The sequence below is a fragment of the Vidua chalybeata genome, chromosome 3 (genome assembly GCF_026979565.1).
Source record: "Vidua chalybeata isolate OUT-0048 chromosome 3, bVidCha1 merged haplotype, whole genome shotgun sequence".
Taxonomy (NCBI): Eukaryota; Metazoa; Chordata; class Aves; order Passeriformes; family Viduidae; genus Vidua; species Vidua chalybeata.
Genome location: NC_071532.1, coordinates 62,024,329 through 62,039,111, shown reverse-complemented (window position 1 = coordinate 62,039,111; position 14,783 = coordinate 62,024,329). Strand labels below are relative to the sequence as shown.

Below are 14,783 nucleotides of genomic sequence, written 5' to 3'. Positions count from 1 at the left end.
ACAAGAGGATCTTAAAATGATAGAATGGTTTGTATTGGAAGCAAGCTTAAAGATCACCTGGTTCCAGCCTGGCAGGGGTGCTTTTCAGTAGACCAGATTGCTTTAAACTCCACTGCAACCTGCTCTTGAACCCTTCCGAGAATGGGGAATCCACAACTTCTCTGGACAATGTGTTCTAGTGTCTTACCAGCCTCACAGTGAAGATTTCCTAATTTCCTAATTTCTAATCTAAACCTTCTCAGGTTTAATCTAAACTCTTTCAGTTTAAAGCCTTTACCCCTTGTCTCTGTTTACTCCACTGAATCTGCAGTCACTCAGAATATAGAAAGATTTTGCTTTTACCCCTGTGCTACCATCCATATTGCATTACTGTGATGCTGGGAGAAATACATTAACATTTGTGTCTGTGTTTCTGTCTCTGTGATCTCCTGTATGCAGAAAATTTGTATACACATGTGTAATGCCTTTATGCATGCACACAATCTAATATATTCCAAAAGATTTACCGTCAACATTGAAAAGTATGTTGAAAGCCTTAAATATTTAGTTTTCCTTCAAGTTACAACACTGGGAGTCATTTGAACTGGAGTTTCCTTTAATTTCTGGTACTTTGACCAGTACAAGAGACTTGAAAATAAAAATGCAAAATTCAAGCATCTGTTAAAGAAAAACGGTTAAATGTTCCATCTCAAGACTATTCTGGCATAAAACGAAGCATGAGCATAAATTGGATAGCTGAACTAAACAAAAAAATTATACTTAAATGGCCTGCTACTATGATAAGTGCATTGTGAATGGGGAAGAACACCGGTTTTATAAATTGAGTGCATTCACATGAGTTTCTGAATGATATGGTTGGTGCAACACTGTTCTAACTAATTTTCGCACATATCTTTCTTAGAGCTCACCCCAACTGTGGAGCCCATCTGGCTTTGTGAGTTTGACTCTCTGCATCATCTCATTGATTTTGATAGAATCAATCTAAGATTGAGCTGTCTTGTTCAGAGTTTATAAAAGACACCTGAATGTGCCAGTTATCACAAACTGTTTGAATAAGAAGACAGTGATAAAAATTTCATCCTTTATTAAGTTGGATCAACAGAGGAGCTCTGTGGCTCACAGTAAAAGAAAGACATGGACCTGTTAGAGCAGGTCCAGAGGAGGACCATGAAAACAGTCAGTGAGGTAGAAAATCTCTCCTCTGGAGGCAGTCTGAGAGATTTGGAATTGTTCAGCCTGGAGAAGAGAAAGCTCTGGGCAAAGCTTATTGTAGCCTTTCAATATATAAAGGGGACTTATAAGAAAGACAGAGAAGGTCTTTTCACCAGGGCCTGTACTGACAGAAAAAGGAACAATAGGTCCAAACTGTAAGAAGGCAGGGTTAGATAGAACATAAGGAAGAAAATATTTACAGTGAGGATGGCAAGACACTGAAACAGATCAGCCAGAGAATTTGTGTATGCCCCATCCTTGGAAGTGTTCAAGGCCATATTGGATAGGACTTTGAAAAATCTAATCTAGAGAAAAATATCCATGCCAATGGCAGGGGACTAAAGTATTTTTAAAGGCCCCTTCCAAGCTTATACCTGGTCACATTAAGTCTGTGAGAAAAGGATAGATTATTAGTAGTACATTACTTAACATGTAATTGCTGATATACATGTGGAAAAAAAAAAAAAAAAAAAAAGAGAAAGAGGCAATTACCTTATGTCTGAGCTTCTTGCAGCATCATCAGTCTGCCAAACCATTAGGCCCCAGAGAATACAGTTCAGTTAATCCATGTCTTTTTAAAGATTAGACATGGTCAATTGCTCAACATACCTAGTGGGATCTACTTAATGTCCTATATGACAAGTAGCCCTGACTCTACCAATTCAGGTTTGGAATATTTCTGTTGTAAATTGAAATTTATTGTCTTCCTTAAAAAAAAAAAAAAAATTAAAGTAGTACATGAAAATGTGCAGCAGTTCATCATCTCCCATATGTACATACCAGGATACTATCCAACAACTGTAATCATGCCATGGGAAATTGTAAGCCTCTGAGTTATCTTCCTGAATTTTAAAGATAGTAAGACAGTCTCCATATGGTGAATGATTTGGCCAGGATTTTTGGTGAGAAAAAATTTCAGAACACTATTTTGCTAAAACTTGTTAAGAGAACCAATTTTCAGATAAAACAGTTATTTATAATGAAAGGATTCTTATGCTTAATATTTTTAATAAGTGAGTTCTGGCATTAATATACCTTATTGACATAATTCGATTCATCTTACAGATAATGGTTTTATTTATAATAAGAAAGTGTGTGTACTCAAGCTCAGCGCAGAAATTGTTAAAAAATATATTTTCACAGAATATCAGAATGGGTAAGGTTAGAAGGGACCACAGTGGATCATCTGGTCCAACTTCCCTGCTCAAGCAGGGTCATCCTAGAGTACATGGCACAGGATTGCATTCAGATGGTTTTTTAATATCTCCAGTGAGGGAGACTCTGCAACTTCTTTGAGCAACGTTTTCTACTGCTCATTCATCTACACAGTAAACAGGTTTTTCCTCTTATTTTACTTCTGCTTTCTTTATAGCTGTTAGGGAAAAAAATATATGTAAAACCATTTAATAAAAAGGATGATGAAATTAATTAGAATTGTCATTGGACATTCTTGTCAGCCTGCAAGACACAAAATTTTCAAGTCTATGAAGTCAGACTCCTACCTGAATCTGCTCTCTGTAATAGGTTTTTTCGGAAGTACTTTTCCATTCTGAGACAAACCATTCAGTGCTTCAGCTTAATTGTACTTGCTGTGTTGCAACTGAAATGTAGACATTTATTTATAGAAGGAGGCATACAGACATGGAAATTACTTCTCTGCTCTACACAACTTTTCAGAGCAGATGATAATTTGGGAACATAAGTAATAATTTTCTGCATAATCATTTTGAGCTAATGCCCAATAATATTATAAGTACAATTAAGTAAATGACCTTGAACATTTTAGTAGTAGCTCTGTCTGGTGGCTGTCACAGGAGGCTGCGAATCAAGATACTGATTCTGTTTCCAACTGAGCCATTGGAAAGATGATTTGTTTGTTCAAGTTCGTTCAAGCACACAATAATATTCTTCAGTTTCTTCCTTGATTCATTAGTTTGTCGTGGATAATAATGAATGGGAATATTTTTTTCTGTTGTTCTTAGAATCATAGAACTATAGAATGTGCTGAGTTGGAAGGAACTTGTCAGGATCATTGAGTTCAATTTTTGGCCCTAGATAAGACACACCAAGACTCACATGTTCCTGAGAGCATTGTCCAGATGCTTCCTGAACTCAGACAAGCTGGTGCTGTAACCACTTCCCTGGGGAGCCTGTTCCAATGTTCAACCACTCTGTGGTTGAAAAACCTGATATCCAGCCTAAACTTCCCCTGTCTCAGCTTTATGCCATTTCTTTAAGTCCTGTCACAGGTTACCAGAGAGATGAGTGCCTATTCCTCCACTTCCCCTTGTAAGGATATTGAAGACCAAAATGAGGTCTCCCCTCAGTTTCCTCTTGTCTAGGCTGAACAAACCAAGTGACCTCAGCCCCTCTTCATAAGGGGCTCCAGACCCTTCCCCATCCTTCTGTCACTCCTTTGGATGCTCTTTAATAACTCAGTGTCTCTTTTATATTGTGGCACCCAAAACTGCACACAGGGTGAAGCTGCCCCAGTGCAAAGCAGAGTGGGACAATCCCCTCCCTTGTCCAGCTGGTGATGCTGTGCCTGATGCACGCCAGGACAGAGTTGGCTCCTTGTCAGCACTGATTCATGTTCAACTTGCCATCAACCAGGACCCCCAGGTCCCTTTCCATGGCACTGCTCTCCAGCCTCTCATTAATCATAGTTAATAAACACAACCGGGATTGCTCCATTCCAGGTGCAGAATCTGGCACTTGCCCTTGTTAAATTCATATGGCTGCTGATTGCCCATCTCTCTAATTTGCAAAGTCTCCCTGCAGGACCTCTCTGCCCTTGAGGGAGTGGCTCCTTCCAATCTGGTGTTCTTGCCAAACTTACTTACTACTCCCTTGAGTCCTGCATCCAAGTAATAAATGAAGATATTGAAGAGCACAGGGTTGAGGATGGAGCCCTATGGAAACCCACTAATGACAAGACACCAGCCTGATATCACCCCATTCACTATAATCTGTTGTGCCCAACTCATGAGGGTGTTGCTCCCCCATCACATAACACAGTTATCCAGCTGTGAGCTGGACATTTTGTCCAGAAGGTTACTGTGGGAGACAGTATCAAAAGCTTTGCTGAAGTCCAAAAAGAAGACATTTCCTTGCATTTCTATATCAACAAGGTGGGTTACCCTGTTGTAGAAGGAAATCAGGTTTGACAAGCAGGATTTTCCCTTCATGAAGCCATGGTGGCTGTAACCAATGACTGCGTTGTCCTCCAGGCATTTTTCAGTATCTCCCAGAATAATATTTTCCATGGTTTTACCAGACACCAAAGTGAGACTGACAGACATGTAGTTTCCAGGGTCCTCCTTCTTGCCATTTTGAAAACTGGGACAATGTTAGCTAGCTTGCAGTCAACTGGAAGTCAAACTCTCTGGATTCCCAAGACCACTCAAAAATCATCCAGAGAGGCTTTGCAGCGTTGCAGCGTCATCAGGTATCTCTTTGAGGAACCTGGATTGATCCCATCAGGCCCTATAGATTTGTAGGGATCCAGCTGGAGCAACAGATTCCATGAAAGTTCAGGATCAATTGAGAGCTGATCATTCTCACAGTCATGGTCCTCCAGGTCAGGGCACTGAGACCCTCTTGGTCTATCCTCCATGTTGAAGACAGAGGGAATGAATGCATTGAACATCCCTGTCTTGTCTCTGTGCCTTGTTTATATGTTCATACCTATATATTTATTTCTGTATTTCAATGTATTTAGTTAATGAATAAATTATGTCTAGTACTCACATAGATTTCTGATAATTGTCTTTGTAATGTGAGCAACAAAACAGTTAGCTATTATATCTACTATATTTCAGAGAAGACCAGCCCCTTAGACTTGTATTGCTGGCACAAATGGGCTTGAAAAAACAATTTCCTGCAACTATCACTAATTCCAGCAACAGAATGATTAAGTTTTAGGATATTCTGTCACTCTATTTACTAAAATCTTTGCTGAATGTGAGCTAGAAAGCAAGCTGAACAAGACTGAAGTAAATCCACTTAAAACTGGAAATGGTACTTGTATGAAACATTTTTCATTATCCATGCTGTTCTCAGTATAGAAATTTTCAGGATTTATTTGTTTCACTCAGGTAGAAAATAGTGCAAAGCAAGGTGATTTATATTTTAGTACTTACAAGCCAGATCAACCAGGAAGTGTGTGACCACAGTTATATTTCTATGTTAGTAAGAAAATCTGTGTCAGTTATATTCAAGTAATTACTAAAATGTCAGGATCAATCCAAATATACACCTACCCACTGGAAAAGTTAAAACAAAACATACAAGAGAGGTATCTCAGGGGTAAGCAATGAAAGATAATGATGACAGAATAGTATTTTCCCCAGATTTCATAGAATTCCAGGAATTAAACTTCATATGTGCCCTAACAGGGAGGACAGCACAGCTTTTTATTTGAGAACTGTATGTGTATTAAGATGTTCTTACACTTGAGAAGGAAAAATGAAGGTCATCATCCATTAGTTTCAAGTTGCTGTATCATAAGCACACTACAAATTCATTTTCAATCAGAAAAATCAAAAAAAATTCAGAAAATACAAATTATGCAAGATCGAGGAGGTGATAGCAACCCCCAAGGTGACAAATATGGAAAGTTCTGCCTACATCTAAATAGAACAAATGCTCAGGTGAAATTTGAACAAACTGGATCCTCAATGCTTATTCGTTTTATTCTTGGGGCTGTTGATTAAAAATTAGGTATGTAAATAATTTTTCTTCATCTGAAAGAAAACCAGATGAGTTTTTAAAAACAGAATTATATCTAGTCATTAGCTAACAGTGACTAAAATATTACTGGTCACTGTGGCTCAGGAAATATCAAGAAATAAACGTTTTTTGCTAATCTTCATCTTTGTAAAAAACCAATGAATGATAGATCATTAAGATTAGAAGTGGCCTGTATTATCATTGAGTCCAACCATTAACCTAATATGGCAAAACCCACCACTGAACCATATCCCTAAGCACCATATTTACATGTTTTCTTTGAACTTTCAGGGATGAGGGAATAGAATATTGCTTTAGGGTCCCTATAAACTCCTAAATTAAAGAGGAGACAAAGCAAGGGAGAAACAGCACACTTGTATAGCTAGTTAGTAGAAATAGTTAACTATAATAAACATTTTTGTGAAAGGTTGTGTCTGATGAAGTAAATGGAGATATAAAATTGCTAAAAATATAATGCAGCATTAGGATTGCATTGAAGTAAATAAAAGCTTTGAAGTGCAACATGTGTGACTAAAAGGATGAGGACAAAGAAAAAATACAAACCAAAACTAGAAAACTTAAAAGAGGACCAGTAAACCTTGCAGAAACATGCTTGGGACACTGGTAAAACTCCATAACATGAATTAAGACTCTTACAGAGCTGGAGAATCCACCTCAGCCCCGAATTAGTTTTGCTTCATTCATGGCTTAATTTTTGTTATGCCAGATAAATTGATGCTAATGGAGCACTGGTATTTTATGGTGTACTAGTTTCTGCATAGGGGCATTTTCTTGAAATGATTTCCATGCCATGAATAGCAGCATAAATTCTCCTTAGCATTTTCCATAATAAGTATTCAATATGTTAGCATTCTTTTCATTCCAGAATTTATACTTAATATTTTGGTTGAGGAATGCTTGCTCATTAATATGTTTGCTCAGTAAAAATGTTTCTCAAAGCTCTTCTTCTCAAAAAATATCTTTGATTCTGGTCATTTTTTCAGTAGTCCTTTCTCAAGTCTTGTCAGTGTTTTCTGAAATATTTCCGTGTTCAGAAATACCTGGAACAAGAGCACATTATTGCAAATCTTTCTCTTAAAAATTCTCATAAAAGATTAGTGACAATTTGGATACCAAAGAAAAGTAGAATTTGGGATTCTTTTTATAGTCTGTCCTTTTACTACTGATGCTACCTCAATACAAATGACCTTTGTAAACTTGGCTAACTGTTATTTTATTGGAGGGTTTTCCTCATGTCTGGGAGATGCTGTGAAAAATCAGTAGGGATGTAAGTAGAAGATTGCCCTTTGGACTTTGAACAACATACGCTGAAAGGGATTTTTATTCACAAGGAGGTATGCTGTTTAATACAGTGCTTTTGCTGCTCTTGTGTTAAAAGACTAGATTTTAGTATGCTGTGGATTCAAATGTACTTTAATTTATATTTCAAAGGAGAGGTTTAGCAATTTACTTTTGTAACTGAATCTAGCCTGCTTTAGGGTAGGGACAGGAATGTGAAGGAAGTAGAAGTTTGTGACTAGCTGGCTGGTCAGTGTCATAGCACTAATCCAAATTTTGAGTCTGATGGCTAACACATACAGACCTTGATCAAACAAAAGCTTAACTATTCCAGTGTTCAAAAAGTAATTCTTTCTGTATGCTTATCAGTTAGTTTATTGGTGGACTATTAAATACAAGTTTAAAACAAATTGCTTTTTACATGATAATCAGTCCAGAAAGTTGGTCTAAGATTTGATGACCCTGGGCTTTTGACCTCTCCTTTTAGATATATTTTGACAACTTGTAAGAAATCTCAATGGATTTCAAATTCTTAAGCCCTGAATAAATATGCTTAAGAATCACTCCCAGGATAATATTATACAGAGTGCATCTGTCTTGACTGTATGGAAGTTGATGAAAGAAAATAGTCTAGAGTAAATTTCTCTTCATTTTCTGTCATTTTTTGGCTCTTGATTTTAAACATGTCTTATTATTCAGGATAGAGTAATTTTTTTCCCCTATAATTGTCTGGGTGAAGTTTGACTACTTTCATCTGCTCTCTTCACTGGGATTTATTTAGGTGTGAGGCATTGAAGGTACAAATAATTAATCTAAAGGAAATTATGTATAGGATGGCTCTTCTTTAAAAAGTGTAAAATATTCTTTGAAGATTAAAGAGTACTCAGACAGTTAAACTGCCAGCCCTAGGAAAGCACAATGAAAAAAAAAAAAAAAAAAAAAAAACAACCAAAAAAAACACAAACCCCCTGCCAATCAGAGAACTAGTCAAGAAATAAAAAGGAAAGGCTCCCATATAGGATCTCCTTAGTCTCCAATTCCTCTAAGTTTTGAGTAGGACATTACTTTTTCAGAAGTTCCTGCTGTCAGAAAACAGTTCTAAAGAGCAAAAGAGAAATTGCCAGACCCCAAGAGGCTTTTAAAAAAGCAAGCATTTTAAAAACACAATATACTGTTTTCCCTTATTTGAACATGAAATCTATTCGATTTTTAGAACCACTGATTCCTGAAAATTAATTGGATATATTTTCAGAAAGTATCACTAAAAACACTCTGGACAAGACTCCAGTACAGAATTTACTTTAACCGTTCTGCATGGAGTTTTGTTTTCTTTCAGACTGAGATGGATTTTCACTAATTTTCAGAGTGTTTCAAGTTTTCCATTATAAAAATGTCCTTTTAAAACACTTAGATAATGCTGTTTTTTAAAGTGATTAAAATGCTGATTATTAGACAATGAAAGATTATAATTTGCATCATAAGTGCAACTTTGGTTCCCAAGAAATTTTATGCAGAACCTGTTTGGTGCAGGAAAATGACTGATACTTTTAATTTAAATCCACATTTATTAGTGTCATGGCAGGTTTGACTGGTGTAGAATACAGCTACATTCATCCTTCCCTAGAGCTTTTATTCCCTTACAATGAATTGTATTCACATTTAAAAAGTAGCCATTCAAAATGGCTCTCCCTCTCCCACTCCACAGAAAAGGAAGATGGTTTTCCAGGAAGTCACCACTGAGGAGTAAAGTTCCATGTAGAACTGAAAACAATGTATAATGAATATTATATTTTATTTGCATTCAAACCAGAGAGCTCACATGGAAAGTTGAAAATATGAAGTTCCTCTGCATTTTGTTTCTTTAGATCCTCTGTTTTGTCACTGTAATAACTAGTGGGGTTTTTCTACAGTGGGGTATGTGCTTTGGTTTTTTTTTTTGATTGTTTCTTTTTTCTCTTTAGAAGAGGTAGCAACCCTTTCTGTTAAAATAATGTCTAATTGGCACTTAGTGAAATACTACAAAGAGCATGGAGAGTGAATGACTTAGCTGATGAAGTCTTTAAACAGATATGTAGAGGAAGAGATTAGAGATTAAATCCAGGGGGTTTGCTACCTCAATCTAAACTGCAGTGGAAAGCATAAAATTCTCTTAAGTACCCAATAGCCCATTCCAGTTAGACATAATTAAAAATCAAGCAAGGATAAGGTAATGTTTCCACTGCTCTAAGATGACCTCTGTAGTTCAGTGCTGAATATTTCTCTTTAGCATAATAAGGTTTCTTTGTATTTTCCAGACTTACACCTGTATTTATTACTGTGGATTTTCATGTTGTTTATTTAGTATTTTTTCTACTTGCTGTATATCAATTATGCTGACATTTGCTTGTCTAAAAGGTTATAACTCTATCTTTTTATCTTTTATGTGTTTATAGCATGCATTCATGGATTTATCTGTCCACCTCAGAGCTTTTAATGTCTCTGCCCTTGTATCACGCTATTGGAATAGGGAAGTGTTTTCCCATACTGCTTTAAAATGTGGGAGCTGACACATTAAAGGTCTGAGGCATGTTCTCATTATCAGATGAAAGGCTGTGACAGATAATCATGTGAATCCATTTTTCTCAAGTTACAAGCCAGTGTTTTACCCAGTGCATCCAGCAAACATAGGGATGCCACAAACTGTTTATAAAGTCTAGGAATAAAGACTGGAATCACAGCTACCTAACAGTGTGGAATACTGTGAGAAAAAAAAAAAAAAAAAACACACCAACAAAAAAACCCATAAAAAGAGTCTTTGAACAGTATCTCTCTGTCCCAGCTGTCAGCTATGCCCCATACAGCCACTCCTCTCTGCTGGGATGGGGAAGAGAATTGAAAGGATAGAAGTGAGAAAACTCACAGGTTGTGATGAAGACAGTTTAAGAGATTAAACAAAATCTGCACATGCAAGCAAAGCAAACTAATTCATTTGCTGGTTCCCACAGAAAGGGAGGACCTCAGCCATTCCCAGGAAAGCAAGGCTCCGTCATGCCTAACAATTCTTTAGGAAGACAAACACCATCACTCCAAACAACCCCCTCTTCCTCTCTTCCCCCCACTTTATATGCTGAGCATGATGTCATATGGCATGGAATGTTCTCAGGGTCAGTTGGGGTTGGCTGTTCTGGCTGTATCCCCTCCCAGCTTCTTGTGCACTGGTGAGCTGGGGTGAGAGGCAGAAAAGGTCTTGATGGGCTACAAGCTCTGCTCAGCAACAACAAAAGCATCTTTATATTATAAACATTGTTTTCAGCACCAACCCAAAACATAGCTTCATACCAGCTACTCTGAGGAAAACTATCCCAGACAAAGCTGGTACATTCTTTCAGCAAGGGAAAAGTTGCTGATACCTGAACCTGGCTTTGTGATAACTCTTTTGTCAGACTCCGTGGTTGTTGCAATGGCTACTGGTATCCCATGTTCTGCTTCATCCAAGGGATTAATATATTTTAATTAACAGTTTATAGGACAGTGAAATATACATTAGAAAGAACAGGAAACATTGCCTTCAGTCCAAACTACCTGCTCAAATCTCACATTCCTCTGTTCTGCTGCCTCTCCTTTGTAACTGGCTCCTGGCTCTGGGCTTGTTGTGGAATACCATCACAGAACAAAAACTCTGCTGCTGCTCTTCTTTCTATTCCAGCTCCTTCTGTACTTCTGTCTCCCTCTAATCTCTTCACCTTGATTCAGTTGTTAATCTCTACATGTATTTTTGAAATGGCATTGTACTGTGTATAGCTAAAATGAAATTTTAGCTTTAAATTAAATGAAGTCTGAGCAGCCCTGCTTACCAGTACTGTACTGAAACCAAGTTCTTCTGGCCAACTGATAAGATTTATGCAAGCTTAGTAATTTGAGTAAAGCTGACTTTAGTCATAGTTGTCTTATATCTCTGCACAGGATGACCTGACAGTACCTGGAGTCCACCCTCATATTTTTTTCAAGAGGTTTTTTTCTAGGAAATGTGGCTGATTCTTTTTTGTGAGCTTCATTGTCACCCTGAGGTAATGCTACAAGAAAGGTGCATTGAGAATCACACAAAGCTATACTACCCTATTCATTTACAAATCCCCATTTCCAATTCTGAGAGAAGATGGAGATGCTTTTCTTCAGTTATATTCCAAATGTAGCACTTTTTTTTCATACCTGGACAAGAACCTACATAAAAATCATTTGTAAATCTTGTCACAAATCTTCATTTCAGAACTTCAGAGATGCTTTTCTCTTCCCATCGTACTTACCTTTTAAAATTTTTGATGTTTTCATTATTGTTTTCAACTCCCAAAGCTCCACAAGAAATGGGGCATGGTACTTCTTTCAAGTTTTACCTGTTGCTGTGAGAAACATTACCAATAGAGATAGATTTTCTGAATGACATGAAAGGCAGGATAAACAATGAGTAGAGTTGTAAAATGCACTATTAAGTGTGTTCCAAAATTTCTAATGCTCTCTACCTCTATAATTTAGCTGTCAAGGGTACTATTTATTTGTATTTTGTTTTATGGGTTATTATGTATATTAGGCATAGATGTTAATGCTACATACAGTCATGTTGGTTAGATCATAGTGAAGCAGCATTTTACATGCTATGAACTCAGCAGGTAAGATTTGAATTATAAATACCTCTAAGGACAGAATTTTGCATATCAATATAAATTTTACTTCTATACAAGTCTAGTAAAGTAACATTTTAGTTCTGCAATTAAATGGTATGATTCCCCCTATACCAGTTTGAGCTACCAATAATGCTGCTGCTCAGTTTGGTTCCTAGCTGTAATTTCTTAACTATTTTCAATCATCCCGTTTGTTAGATTTGTATTTATTTATTTATTATATTAAGCTCTGCAGCTGTTTTCATTGATTTCAGTATCAATTTTGGGTAAATGAGACATAAATAATTTTGGGTTTCATGCTGTTTGTTATCAGCTAGTAGGCCAGTTAAAGATTCTGTGCTGATTGTGCCCTGAAACCAGTGAATGTTTTTCCTTTCATTTATGGCTCACAAAATTAAACATTTAGCTGGTGGGTCTACTGTCAAACTGGAAAAAGGCAGAACTCATTAGCAATACCTACAGGAGTTTTCAAGTTTATTAAATCACCATCTTTTGGAAGAGCATATATGCTGTTCCTTGGATAACAATTTTGTTAAAGGATAGCATTATGGAAGTAATGCATAAACAAGCAAAATCATTGCAGCCATATGTCCTTTGCTAAATAGTTTGAATAGGTGATAAGCTTGAAAAAAAATCATGAATCCTAAATTGGCATCATTTATTTTATCAGCTCACTGTTAATCAGTTTGGCTTTTTTAGTCTGGATCTAAAGTAATCTTCAAAATGTTTCTGTTGCAAGTAACAACCAAAAAGTTATTCATAGCCTATGGCACTGAGCACTCTACATATTTAAGTTTGCATCTGCCTGAAGAGGAAATTCCTGTTTGAAATTTAATGTTGAAACAAGCCTGTCGCTGATTTTATTTATGAGGTTTGTTTTACCTAGTTACTACTTCTACATTCTGTGAAACAAGAAGCACTCTCCTGTCTTTAGTCTTGTTGAAATACCTATTCATAGATTTGAAATATTTTTGGTGACATAAATGGTGTTCATAAAAGGTTTTGGGTCCTACACCTCTTAGTTGTCTTTTTAAGCCAAATTTTTATTTCATATTGATGCTCTGAATTCTGTAGCAAAATTAGATCCTGTTTCTGTCTTGAGAGACTTACCCTTGTAATAAATTTAATTACTACCAATATTAATGCATTTGTCTACATGTCTTAGGGTGACTGACAGTGCTTTTCTCTCATAAAGATGTCATTGTTAAATTCACATAGGTGTAGACACAGTGTGAAAAAGCAGCCTTTTGTGATGTGTCTGTTTCTAAAATATATTGCTGTTTCTGTGTGAGAAGTCTCTTTGACGACTTTATTGACACTGACTTTTTACTATTTGATATTTGAGTTCTAGGATAACAGATTCTAAAAATGGCCGGTTTTATTTATGGTCACAAAAGGCCTGAAAACAGGCACTGACCATGGAATGAGGTAAAAAAGTTTTGATCCTTATATGCTGTGATTTGCACTCAATTGTACTTTAAAATATGTGCGTAGTAGGAGGATTCCTGCACAAACCACATCACGGAGAGTCTGTAGAAACTAAAAAGCTCTGGTTAAGTCAGGAAAGTGTTGTGTATGTTCATGCATGACAATGACTTGGAATTTTAAATACAATGTTGCCTTTCCCATAAAACTAGTCTTTATTCCAGTAGTAGGAGAGATGATGAGAATCTCAGATTTATCCCTTTCTGTCATCTGGGAAACAGAACTGCCAAGTTCTGGCATTAAAAATCATGAGGACTGAAACTCATCGAAATACATGAGGATTTTTTATTTTTTATTGCCTTAAAGGAGTGTGTATCACCAGAGTGATCCTGAGAGTAAAATCAAATAAATAGAATATGGACTTGGTTACACTGTATTACTCTTGGCCCTGTTTCTCTATAGAAAACCTTCATTTAGTAGTTGCAAAATTTAATGGATGTTTTCTCCTCACCGTTCAATAACTTAGGTCACTGTATTAGATCTTGTGCTGCTTAATGTAGGCAATAATGAGATACTCTGTCATCTCTGCTCTCCTGGACTTCGCTGTGGTGCACATTCTCTGCTCACTTCCCATTCTCAAAAATGGATTCTACACAGTTCTGCTGCCTATGGACCCGTGCTGTAGTTAACCTGTCTGTAAAAATTATTATTTCAAGGTTCAGCTCTATGAGTTTTTTGTGCCTTCTGTTTTTCCATTTCTTTTAATCCTCTTATCGGCCTTTGTGTCCCCATTGAACTTTTTTGTAAGTTCCTATGATAAAGTACCATAGTTTTTCATCATCTTTCAGCATCAGTTGTGTTTTAGAAATTCAAGTTTTCCTTCCTATCACTACAAACCAAATGGGATAGCAATTTTTTTGTTTGATTGGTTTTGGAGTTTTTGTTTGTTTGTTTGTTTGACTGCCTCCTTGGCATAATTACTACTTCTTATGACTGGGTTATTCCCCACTAATTTCCTCTGAGTCTGGTTCAAATATAGTGCTGTACATGTTGAACATAACTGACTTCAATTCCACATCTGAATTTTGACTTATACATATATATTCCAGACAAAGTGTTAAACTCCTTGAGTTTCACTTTTTTTTATTCCTCAGGTCATTAAAACAATTCTGATGAGATGAGCTGCAAAATATTTTCTTATGATCAGAAATCTAGAGTGCTCCAGTCACATATTCCCAGGGAGTTTGGGGTACATTGGAGAACAGTAGGTTAGACAGACAGTATTTTTAAATTAGTTGCCTAATAGTATGTAAGTATTTTGACATTATTTGAATGGCAAAATATTTCAGTATGTTTATGTGCTTTCAAAACACTAACTCAGATATCCCATATCAGCTTTGACATTTAGCAACTATACAGGTTTAGCCCAACAAATACTGCAATTTGCTTTTACTACCAGTA

The 14,783-nt window shown here is 36.5% G+C and overlaps 1 protein-coding gene across 3 annotated transcripts in view; it reads left to right on the top strand.

Moving 5' to 3' along the window:
* Window positions 1–14,783, top strand: part of NKAIN2 (sodium/potassium transporting ATPase interacting 2) — a 522,191-nt gene that overhangs the window by 234,446 nt on the left and 272,962 nt on the right. The window lies entirely within an intron of this gene.